This window comes from Elaeis guineensis, chromosome 7 (genome assembly GCF_000442705.2).
Source record: "Elaeis guineensis isolate ETL-2024a chromosome 7, EG11, whole genome shotgun sequence".
Lineage (NCBI taxonomy): Eukaryota > Viridiplantae > Streptophyta > Magnoliopsida > Arecales > Arecaceae > Elaeis > Elaeis guineensis.
Window position 1 is genome coordinate 101,797,495 of NC_025999.2, and position 11,620 is coordinate 101,809,114.

Below are 11,620 nucleotides of genomic sequence, written 5' to 3' on the forward strand. Positions count from 1 at the left end.
CCATCCTTACGTGGAAGCGTAATCCAACCATTCACGTTTTTTTCTTTTTTCTTTCTTTTTTTTTTTTTTGCTTTTGGGGTTGGGGAGGGGGCGGTTCCCATCAGTACTAATGCTGAGAGACGCATAAGGTTTATTCCGGGGATAACTACAAACCGGCGATGAAATAGGTTTTGGTATAACTACTTGCGTTTGTTTCAAGAGACCACACAGCCGACTCGCGGCGGGAGGTCGTACGTGTCACCAGTCATGTGACGTTGGTAAATGGAAAAAGTAAAAAAAAATAAAAAAGTCACGACCAACGAGGCAAATGAATCGGGGGATTCACAGTTTCATCATGTTGCTGAGGTTTGAAAGATTCAAATTTTTGAACGAAAAGGTGCCTGCTATGCCTGTCTTTGTTTCTCCAACCATGATCAGATGTTTGTACTAAAAAAAAGAGAAAAAAAAAATATAATCAGATGTTGAAATGGCTAAAATGTTGGTTATATCATGGCGGATATCTATCAAATATATATATATATATATATATATATATATATATATATATATTTATTTATTTATTTATTTATATATCAGGACCCTATACAATCAGGATCCCCTACAAAGCCACGTGACAAAAATACTTGATATCTCTGATCCTCTAGATGGCCATAATTAGAAAATAAACAATCATTAAACAATAACAATCATATATAATATACAATATGGTTCATAGTCATGACTTATCTTATTTGATGGCAGTTTTTTTTTTACTGTTACATAATATTTTATGGTGCCACATGTCCGCTATGAAGGGTTTGTACTCGTAGCGCTGCAAGCAATTCTACCATCATACACAACTAATAGTTGCAATAGCTTTAATGTAGCAAGGGAGTGTTGCACTGTAACAATCTTTAAATTAGTAGCATATAAAATGAGATGTATAATAGAATTACTGAAAATTTATTATAAATTTGGAGCCCATAAATCCAAATTTAGCAAGTGCTATCCTTTGAATGGCCTTCATATGTCATGATTGGCTGCATAATGAATGGCCACAATCTGAATGGTGGCTTCCATAGCAAATGTCATGCCATAATAATTGGAGAGCACCCTTGGTTCTCAAGGTGCCTAACAAGACCATTTCAATATTTTTATATAATATTTTTATAATACATATATTGTTAGGCAAATGAGACAAATACACCTACTTTTAGAATCAACCAAAATCTAGTGGATCAATCAATTGATTTAATTGGTTCTGTAAATTTCCTCCACAAGATGAATGTTTTTTTTGAGTAAAACTATAAAATGTTATATAAAATATATTTTCTTTTCTTTACTTTGAGGAATCAAGTTGGTTCCATGATGACTCATTCAAGACAATTTAATTATCTTAATAAGACTTTCAAAGTGCAACAACAACTAAACATTTTCAATTCATGGAAACAGGTTATGCAGGTTGATATGTGAACATAGAACCTTACACACTTGTCGAAAGAGGGTGCTATTTGAAAATACAAGTGATTAGGTTATGACTAAGAATGATTACTCATTGATCCAAGAAAGACAAATGTCAATCAACTAACTTCAGTAGTCATGACACAAATGTCAAAAGTTAGGTCTATTGTATCAGGCATTATACACAGACATTTGAGATTTGTGTTCCACGTATAATGATACTTCGAATGCATCGCCAAAGCACCTAAATTAGCATCATGCTTTCAAACAAGATTTTCAAATTTTGCTATGCATCTGGGGCAACCTTATTGCAAAAAATGAAGCTTCCATGTTGCTGAAATTTGCCTTCTGAATTAATTGCTTATCCAGTTACAATCATGAGTCAATAACATTATAAAAGAATATCATTCTTCAAAGATGAAGGAAGATATAACAATGTCAAATCAGCAGCATGAGGTGCTTTCTGTTTTTCTTTTTTCTTTTTTTTTCTTTTTTTTTTAAAGCAATTGGACTTAAATGTAAGCAAGTTAAAAATGATCCGGCTTGTTTAAAGAAATTGGTCTTAATAAATTTAAATATAAGCAAGTTAAAAATGATCAGGCTTGTTGCATAATGTTACACTCCTTTGTAGACTATTCTACTTGTATCCTCCTCTCTTTTTTTTTTCTTTTTTTTTTTTTGGGTGGGGCGTAGGTTCGGTCCCCATCTATTTGGAAGTAGGGTATCTTACCATATACCACAGGTCCCATCACAGCAAAGACTAGCAAGAGTTGCGTCCCGGCGGCCTTCTTAACAAGGAGCTGTCCTAACAACTCCACGTACCTTGCTAGTTTTTGGCCTCATATTCATCCATTTAATTTAATCTCTCCACCTAATTTTTTTTTTGACGATAAGCCTAGTTATTTATATCACCAACTCTCCTTTGTTTATGGGAATCATATCTCTCCGCATATAAGTTTGCAACGTCAATTATCATGATTATTTATTTTCTGCTTTGGTTCCACAACAAACTCGAACAACTAGATTCTGAGATAACTTGTTCTTGAAGGCTCTGGGCAATATAATGGAAAGATCTTCTAACTAAATCTTAGCGTAGTAAGTCATCTTACTCACAGTTCATCATATTTCACAAAATGTGCTAGCAATTGACATGACATTAGAACCGATGCTTGTTGTGGAAGCTTCTTATGATGGAAAAAATCATGTTACATTCTTGCCAAATTGGAGTGTTTCTTTAGCTTCACACCTAGGTTTTGAAGAGGTTTTTGTTTAATACTCTCAAAGAAAGATGGAGGTTTTTGCTGATGTTGATTTAACCTTGAGATTAGTCTATTTTGGCATTTGGCCCACTCCGGAAGCACCAATTTCCTTTATGTATGGAGGCATTGGAGCCATGTTTACGCCATTGCATGGCTTGTTGAAAGGGCCTTGGAAGGTGCTAATTATGGTTATAAAAGAAAGGGACTGATGGATACCAGTTGCGTGGGGGAAAGAAAGGGAGAGAACAAAAGGGATAGCGAAGTGGTATTTCATATTTGCTTTAATCCACAAGAAAGGCAAGCATGCATTTTGATGTCCCTTTTCCAACGCAAGGTTTTGCTAAGAAACCTTATCCATCCCCACACTATATCTTTTCGGATGGTTTTTGAGGGCCATTCTTCCAAATAAATCTACTGAAGGGAAGATTAATAAATTATATAACAACTATACTTTGATATGATAACCTTGGCACATGAAGTGCATTAGTTTTTCTCCAATATTGGTGTATCCCATACAGTATAACTACAGGAGATGTATACCAACAAGTTGAAAACTTATGCGACAGATATGGATACGCAAGCTTTTTATCCTATAATCTTCATTAAATTAATCTGTTAATATACAATTTTAAATTCATATACGAAGAATTATAGTCAACATGAGGTTGAAAAATGGAAAAAGAAAAAAATTAACAGAGATAACAAATAAATAAGCTGCAAAATGAAAAGGGCCCTGACTCATTCAAAGATGCACTTATTAGTGAGCCTTGTTTTACTTTACTCGCCTTTAAATTGTTTATCCACAAATACTGCTACAAATTTGCTATTTTCAATAAATACACTCATTTGTGATCACTCTAAAAAAATGTCAGAATAAAAAGAAAAGTATACATACATGCATGCATGCATACGTACACAAAAAAGATTGTATTATGCCAAATATATTCCAATCGATGCAAAGTCCCTTCCCCTTGAATTTTCCACAAGCTGACCAATGCTGGTCTACATTAGAGCTTCTAATCTAGCTGATCTATTATATCCACCATCTTACAATGATCGCAAGCCCTTTTTTCAAAAACAATGATACCAAACCAGACAATTATCAACAGCAGCACGTTGCAATGAATACCAACTCCAAATGCTGACGCTTTCTGGTCCCCATTTTTCAACTCTGCTAACGTATTTTTTTTTCCCTCTAAACCTTCAATCAGTACTTTTGTTTATCTACAACCCATATATATTTACAGATTGTTTTGAGAATGACTTGCATGTCTTGGATGTTAAGATTATGTCATGCAGTCTTTCTTTATAATCAAGATCTGTCAGAAGACTGTTCTCGAAATGATAAACAAATTATACGCCAATTTTTATAGTACATTAGAACTCGATGTCTCATTGCTTCGATTAGAAAGAACATCTATATACGAATAGCAAAGCTAATCATTCATGTAATTAGTGTGGCTAAGAAATGGGCTTTCAATTTGCTCAGCAATGAGGAAGAATTCTCATGATTTAATGCATGCATGGCACATGATTTATTCAATCCCAAGCATTTGATTGATGATTGTGATCACATCAATCAAAAATAACTTGCAATATGTTTAACAAATATACCATCAAATTATAATTTATTTTTTCATAATCATTCGGGGGATATTTGGTTAAGGAAAGTTGAGGTTTGAAATAAAAATGAGAATGGATGATGCCCATCCGACCATTTGATGGAGGAGAGTCCCATTCTGATTTCGGAACGAAATGAGAATGTCCCAGTCCTCCTAAAACTAACCTCGACTCTCTTCTAATGATTCGAATCTCATTCTAGTTCTGATCACGAAATAAACCTTCGGGGATATGGCTATTCTGATTTTTATTTCAAACCATTCTGATTCTGATTGCAAATCAAACATCCTCTTAATTGAGTGTGTAGAAAATATAATGCACACACACACACACATATATATATATATATATATATATATATATATATATATATATATATATATATATATATATATATATATATATATATATATCATTAATTTTATAATGCAAAAGCTTTAGAGCCCGGCCTTACATGGTGGACTATAAATCCTTCCCTTCCTAGTTATTTGTTATTTCTTATCAAATAATATTAAAGTCTCATGCTCTTGTTTTGGTGATAAACCTTTCATATTTATTTTAATATCATATTTATTTTAATATCATATTTATTTTGTTATAGCAAGCACAAATATAGGACACACACAGATTCGTACAATCACACAAAATAGAGAAGAGAAAGAAAAACAAACACAGGATTTACGTGGTTCGGCTGAAAAGCCTACGTCCACGGGCAAGACACGAGAGAAAAAATTCCACTATGATGAAAAGAGATATCCACGGGCTTTTCAGATTAGGTCATAGATCGAGCCCATAAAAGATATCCAAAATTCAAGCCACATTAACACTTTCATATTTATTTTAATATCATAACTATCATCCCTCGATGCTCCCTCCTCCTACTCGACCTTCAAATTAGTAGATGAGTTGTTAAATAGAAATCAATAACCACCGCACCATGTATACCCCCGGGCTATACAACTCGTAAGTATTAATAAAAATAACAAAAATTAAAATTAATTTCTTGATCCACTCTACCAAATACGATATGCAAACATTATTACTATGATATATACATTATATTTTTAAAATATTTTATACAAATATTAATTTGTAAGAAAAGGTTGGCAAATGATAGAGGAAACAAAAGCATGAAGCAAGACTTTTGAATTTTTTTCCTCCCCAAACCATGATGATTTCAATAAGGTAATTCAATATATGCAAGACGAGGACAGAAAAGCATGGGAAGACACTCCATAACTGCAACTGGTGTAGCTACTCCTTCTAGGCGTGACCATGAGGGCCTCCATCCCGTTGAGTAAATGTTCGATGCGAAGAACAATAAGTCGGATGAGTACGTCACCCCCAACCCCATTCGAACCTGTGATGCACGGAGTAGATGCCAAGGCCCGTTCCGTGTGGGCTACCACTGCGGTGGTGTTTATAACATTTTTCAAAGTTTCAAAACCGAACAATCATTCAGCAACTCTCACATTCAAAAAAAAAAAACATCCTACATGCATCACTTTCATTGAAACCTCAAATGGAGCTGAGGTTACTTTTTTTTTTGGTATAAAAAAATGGAGTGAGGGGGCATCCCTCGTAGCAACCTCCTCTAGGCGTGACCATGAGGGCCCCTACTCCATAGAATGACTGTTCGATGCAGGGAGCAGTAAGCACATATCCCCTCCCCACCATGTACGAGTATAGCCAAAGCCGACCCTGAGTCAGGTAAGTACGTCACCCTCCATCCCACCTCAACACATAGTGGACCAGATACCACACCTCATATAATTTTCAATCCTTTACATTTTTTTTCTCTTTTATTTCTGACTTTATTCATTATTCTAAAAATATCTTCATGTTTAGCAGAGATTAGTGTTTCCAGGGTTGCTTTATATGTTGCCAACCACAATAATTCAGTAATTTATCGGGATTCAACCACGTCACTTCCATCACCAATGCAGGATTATTTTTTTCTTATACTCCGACTCCTTTATAGCAAAATTACGATTTAGCTGCCCTAAATTGTGGCAGGTAGTTCAGAACATCCTAATCACATATGGACCTATCTAAAATTCACTTCTAGATTGCTATTTTTTATACTCCCAATCATGACACTTTGATGACATCAATCAGGCCCATGCAGATCCGGCCGTGCTAAGTTTGCACCTCAAGCTATTATAAGCGACTGGTATTGGACGGAAGGATTTGTTAGGTAGAGCAGCAATAGGAACAAAGAGGAGCCTGCTTTTCTAAATAAGAGTGGGGACTGATGCTCTCCCTCCACCCAACTCTAATTCCTCCATGGGTTCCTGGGTCCAAATGTTTCTCACCGGCCGACGCCCAATCCTTTTTGTTTCATTGAGAAGGGAACTCAATTGATGCTTTGAAGATGGAAGGGTGAGCTCGGCAGGCTGGTGGTCATACTCATAACTAATTTTTACTAGCTTTGAGAAATCACATGACATTTTATATGATGCATGTTGTCTGACAAAGCATTGCAGTTTTAAGTGATGCATTTTTTGTCGTTGTCTCCTTCAAGGAGAAAGAATTGAACCCAAGAGTAAAAATTAGGAACATTTACTGGGATGTGGTGGGAACTTCCTCAAAAGTTCATTTGCTGAAGATTTGGCAATGCATTCTTGCCAATTATGCACACATGAAAAGTTCATCAGACCATTAACTATTGATTTGGCAATTTCATATTCCACCAACTTCTCATGTGTGACAACAACACTACTGGTTGCACATTAATTTGAGCCTTACGAGCTACCGAACTGTCGTACTCTGCATTGAAGTAGTGGAAACGAATGAATTAAGAAAAAATTGAGACACCCCTCTACCATATCTATGTAAATAGAAAAGTTCATTCACCCATAATGGTAGAAAAGGTCTTCTATGATCATAGATCGTAAAGATCTATACAAATGTGTGCCCTCGTAGCCCAAAATCTTGATCGTCAGCTCTCTCATGTTACATAGTAAGAGAATTGTTAGTTTGCATATTATGGGAGCCTTGTAATGTTGGTATTTTATTTCCGATCCATAAACCCCATCAAATCCACCTTGCAGCATTCGGGTTTTCTTCTACCCTTTTTTTTTTTTTTTCATAAAAAAATTCCCCTATCCGTAGCCTCCATCAAATCCACCCTATATCAATTCCTCGATCTTAATGTGCATGCTGCTTTTTTTTTTTCAGAAAAGTTTCTATTGCTGCTTTTCACGTTAATAGATAAGTAGCGCACATTTCATCTACTTTAATCCATCATAACATATCAAAATCATTCAACGCCCAGCATCCACTAATCCATACAGAATAGGTAGATGACCCACCAACAGTCCAAGGAGAATCCAGAGCATGTACCTACGCCGTTGATTCCCTCATCATTCAATATCTGATGCCAAAAGGTGAGAGTACCCATAAAGAGCATCCATAAAGGCTATATTTTGTATGCATTCCATTTCATTTCACCCCCCTTAAATAGCATTGCTCCACCTCAAAGAGTAACTGACCTTGTTCCGCTTTCATTTTCTGGAGCTGGCGCCTGTATTTCTTTAGAGACGAGATGCGTGGAGCCTGCACGAACTGCCAAAAAGAGTGGGCTACCAGGACTTGCTCTGCTCTTTTTTTTTTTTTTTTTTTTTTTTTTTTTTTTTTTTTTTTTTTTTTTTTTTTTTTTTTTTTTTTTTTTTTTTTTTTTTTTTTTTTTTTTTTTTTTTTTTTTTAATATAAAATTCATATAAATTTTGAATGAACACAATCGAAAAAAAATCAGAAAGCAACGGATCAAGAAGAGGCCCCGATAAGATCCCTACCTAAGTCTAACGTATCTCTTCAGAGTGCTCTGCTACAAAGGAGGCAATCCAATTAGCAACACTGTTCGTTTTCCAATAGACATACCTGATAATCAACGAAATAGTCTCCTCAATAGATTGGAGATGTCTCGAAAGAGTGGTTGTATAGCATCTGCCTACACATGCCCCTAGATCTAACTGACCACAATTGCAGTATCACCCTCGATAACAAGATGGTTAGCTTCTAATGCCAATCTTGCAAAAACAATGCCTGTCGAGGCATCCCTGCAGCTCTGCCCCTCGTATCATGGTCTCAATTAGATGACTCCTACCAGCGGCCATCAACCTCAAGCTTTGCCCACGAATTCCAAAAAAAAAAAAAAAAAAGTAGGCTATCAGACCCTACTCTTCCATGCCTTCAATTCATCTCTCTCTTCTAGCTCTATCCCATGACATGGGGAAACAAAACAAAAGAAAGAAAACGAATAAATGGTTCCTTTCTTTCCTGTTATAAAATGAGACACTTGCCTAATCCATGTCTCATACGCAAAGAGATTCTTGCACCCTTCTACATTTCTTCGGAATCCACGTCACCTCATCATTCATGGTTATCTAAATCTCGGATATGAATGGACGGAAGAAGAACTGCTACATAGAGTAAGGCCACCATACAGACTTCTTGCAACTGATTTTGTTCTCTACCCACTTATGGTTGCTCATGTCCAACCGATAAGGCTTCCATTGCTCTCATTTTCAAGTATTGCATAGGTCAGCTGACGCTTACCTTTCCATGGGTTTATGAGTTTCAAATCAAGCAATGACCCAAATAATCCTCATTGTCCAATAAACAGGAGACTATCCAATCATATGTTAAATAAGATTAATCGAGAAACCAGAGCAACAGCCGAGCCAATTAAAGACGGCTCTCCAATAGATTAAGAGGTAGGAGTATCTGCCACTTTTCAAACGTCTCCTGCGTTCAAAGCCATGGGTCAACAAAGTTAGGTCATCTCGGTGCACTTCAACTTTACGCCAACACCATAGCAGAGTAGGTAGCTGGGAGAAGCCGGTGAGACGTGTCCTTCAGCCTTTAAATCCAGATGGTGGCATCCAACCATCAACAGTCCCACTGCTGCAGTTGGCTGCAATTAAACCCGAACTCTTTTTTGGCAAATGAAATGGATTAGCTTAGTTTGCTTCCATACCACGGACTAAATCAACCGTGGCCCCAAACTCATGCGGGTCTACTAAGAAAAATCACATGATTTGTATCTGCTTTTTCTCGTATGGACCTTAGGATTTGTAAGGATAAAGATGCATGGTTCATCATAATGATATGGTTGTATGTGGTCCCCAAAACATGGGCCCTCTATTCAACAATTTGGACTACGGCGATAAGTACCGGTAGTCGCCGCCCACATGCAGTGACAAGAACCGAATGACATGGACTTGATGTGGCTTTTAATACGAGGACGGGCATAGCGATCCTTTGCATGCAAAGAACAAGAGCCATATAGGCTAATTGGAAGCTGCCATTCTTATAAGTTTATTATTTCTCTGCTTTGGTAAAGATTTCCTCGAGGATTTCCAAGATGGAAAAACATTAGATTCCTCAGAAATCTTAATGGTTCTTGGACGTCCAGCAAGAGTAACTTAAAACGAGAAAGCACAAGGAGATATATGTTGGATGGACAAAAAAAATGCAGCGTGCATGGGACCTAATGGAAGAAAAAGGCGGTAGCTAGCTTCATGCCCTTATTAGTTACAAGTTAACCCCGCCTACTAAAATCATAAAAAATTAGGTCCAATGGCTTGTGGATTGCCGAACACTCCCATTGGTTTTTCCTTCCTCTTCTTTTTTATATTTTCATGCCATAATCATGCCTCTCAAGGATAAGCCAGTGTGGATGAGCATGACGATTAAGCTGAACCTACAACACCGATTGATATCACGGTCCCATCTCATGCATTTTGACAGGAAAATGGCAGAAGCCTCCACATATGGAGGGCCCATACTGATATTCGCCCAATGTCATACCGAATCCATATCACAGAGTATGAGGCACCGAGAAGATAGGGATTCTATGAGGGAGAGTGGATCTTTTCTTTCTTCTTTTGTTTTTTTTTTTCTTTTTTGATTTTTTGTTCTATCAGAAGAAATAGATACCATTATCTTAGTCACGCAAGAAAGAGGCCTCGCTCCTTATCTTTTTGCTGCAGAACAGCAAGCCACACACGCAGCTTAGTTGAGTGGACCTCATCTTATCTGAGAGAAAAGGATCTTTATGCACCCATCACGTAACTTGAATGTGAGTCGTATTCAAGACGTCAGTCAGCTAATTCAATCCCATAAATATTTTTTTGAAATTGATGGGAATTGATTCTAAAGCTACATTTTGATCGTTTTTTTTTTTTTTCTCCTTACTGTTGACAGGGGTTGTACAACATTTATAGACCAAATCGTGAGACAAGCCGAACATAAACATCAGCAATCGCATAAGCGATAAGAACGACGGATGTTCCAGACAGATGAAGATGTGTATTCCCGCAAGACCAAAAAAGCAAATATGTCTTTCTGAATAATTTATGTTAGTAGATAAAAAAAGATGATGTTATCATAGAGTAGAAAGGCGTCCTTTCTAGGCATAAAAACTTGAGCAGCCAACCGGAAATAAGAAAGGTCGAGTTCACATACTCGTCAACAGATGCACAAATTAGCAGATGACCCACTTGATATGGACAGTACGATTGTTTTCTCTTTTACCTAACTGTTCTTAAAATGCAATACAGCAACGTAACAAACTATAATAAATAGAAAGATTTAATAATCAAATTTTTGTTCCATATTAGATAAATAAAAACTTCCATCATTAACACTGAAGTCATTGATTCTAGCTTCCATATCATAAAACACTAGCTAAGCCTCCATATAAAAACTCCAATCATTAATACCTGCCCGATGCATAAAGAATATTTTAAAATACAATACAATAATATAAAAAATTATAATGAATAAAAGACTTCAATAGCTAAATTTCTATTGTACGTGAAGCAATGAATTTTGATAATGATTGTATCCAGTCAAATCCTAATGAATATAACTGACATAGAGAATTTCTCAGGAAGCTTCCATGTAATTCAATTTGTAGGTCTTATATCAATTGCTGCTGGCCTGCATCCGCACGAAACAGTTAAGGATATTGCCATGTCATAATAAATTTTCCTTGGGCAGCAATCACTAGTTCTTCATTTTTCACTAGGCATTGGTGCTAACAACCTAACCAATGAATAGGTTTTGACTGGATAAAGTTTTATTTTTTAACATTAGTTTGTCCATACAAAATCTGAAGTCCACATCAAAGTGACAGAAAGATGTGCAGCTTCAATACCTGTTTGAGGTCCATCTTGCCTGCCCGGTTATCCACAACTCATGAAGGACCGGTTATTGCAGGGTTTCACTTTCGACGATAAAGGATTTTCCCCCACATATTTGCAGATAAAAGTGAGACACACGGGTGATAGTTA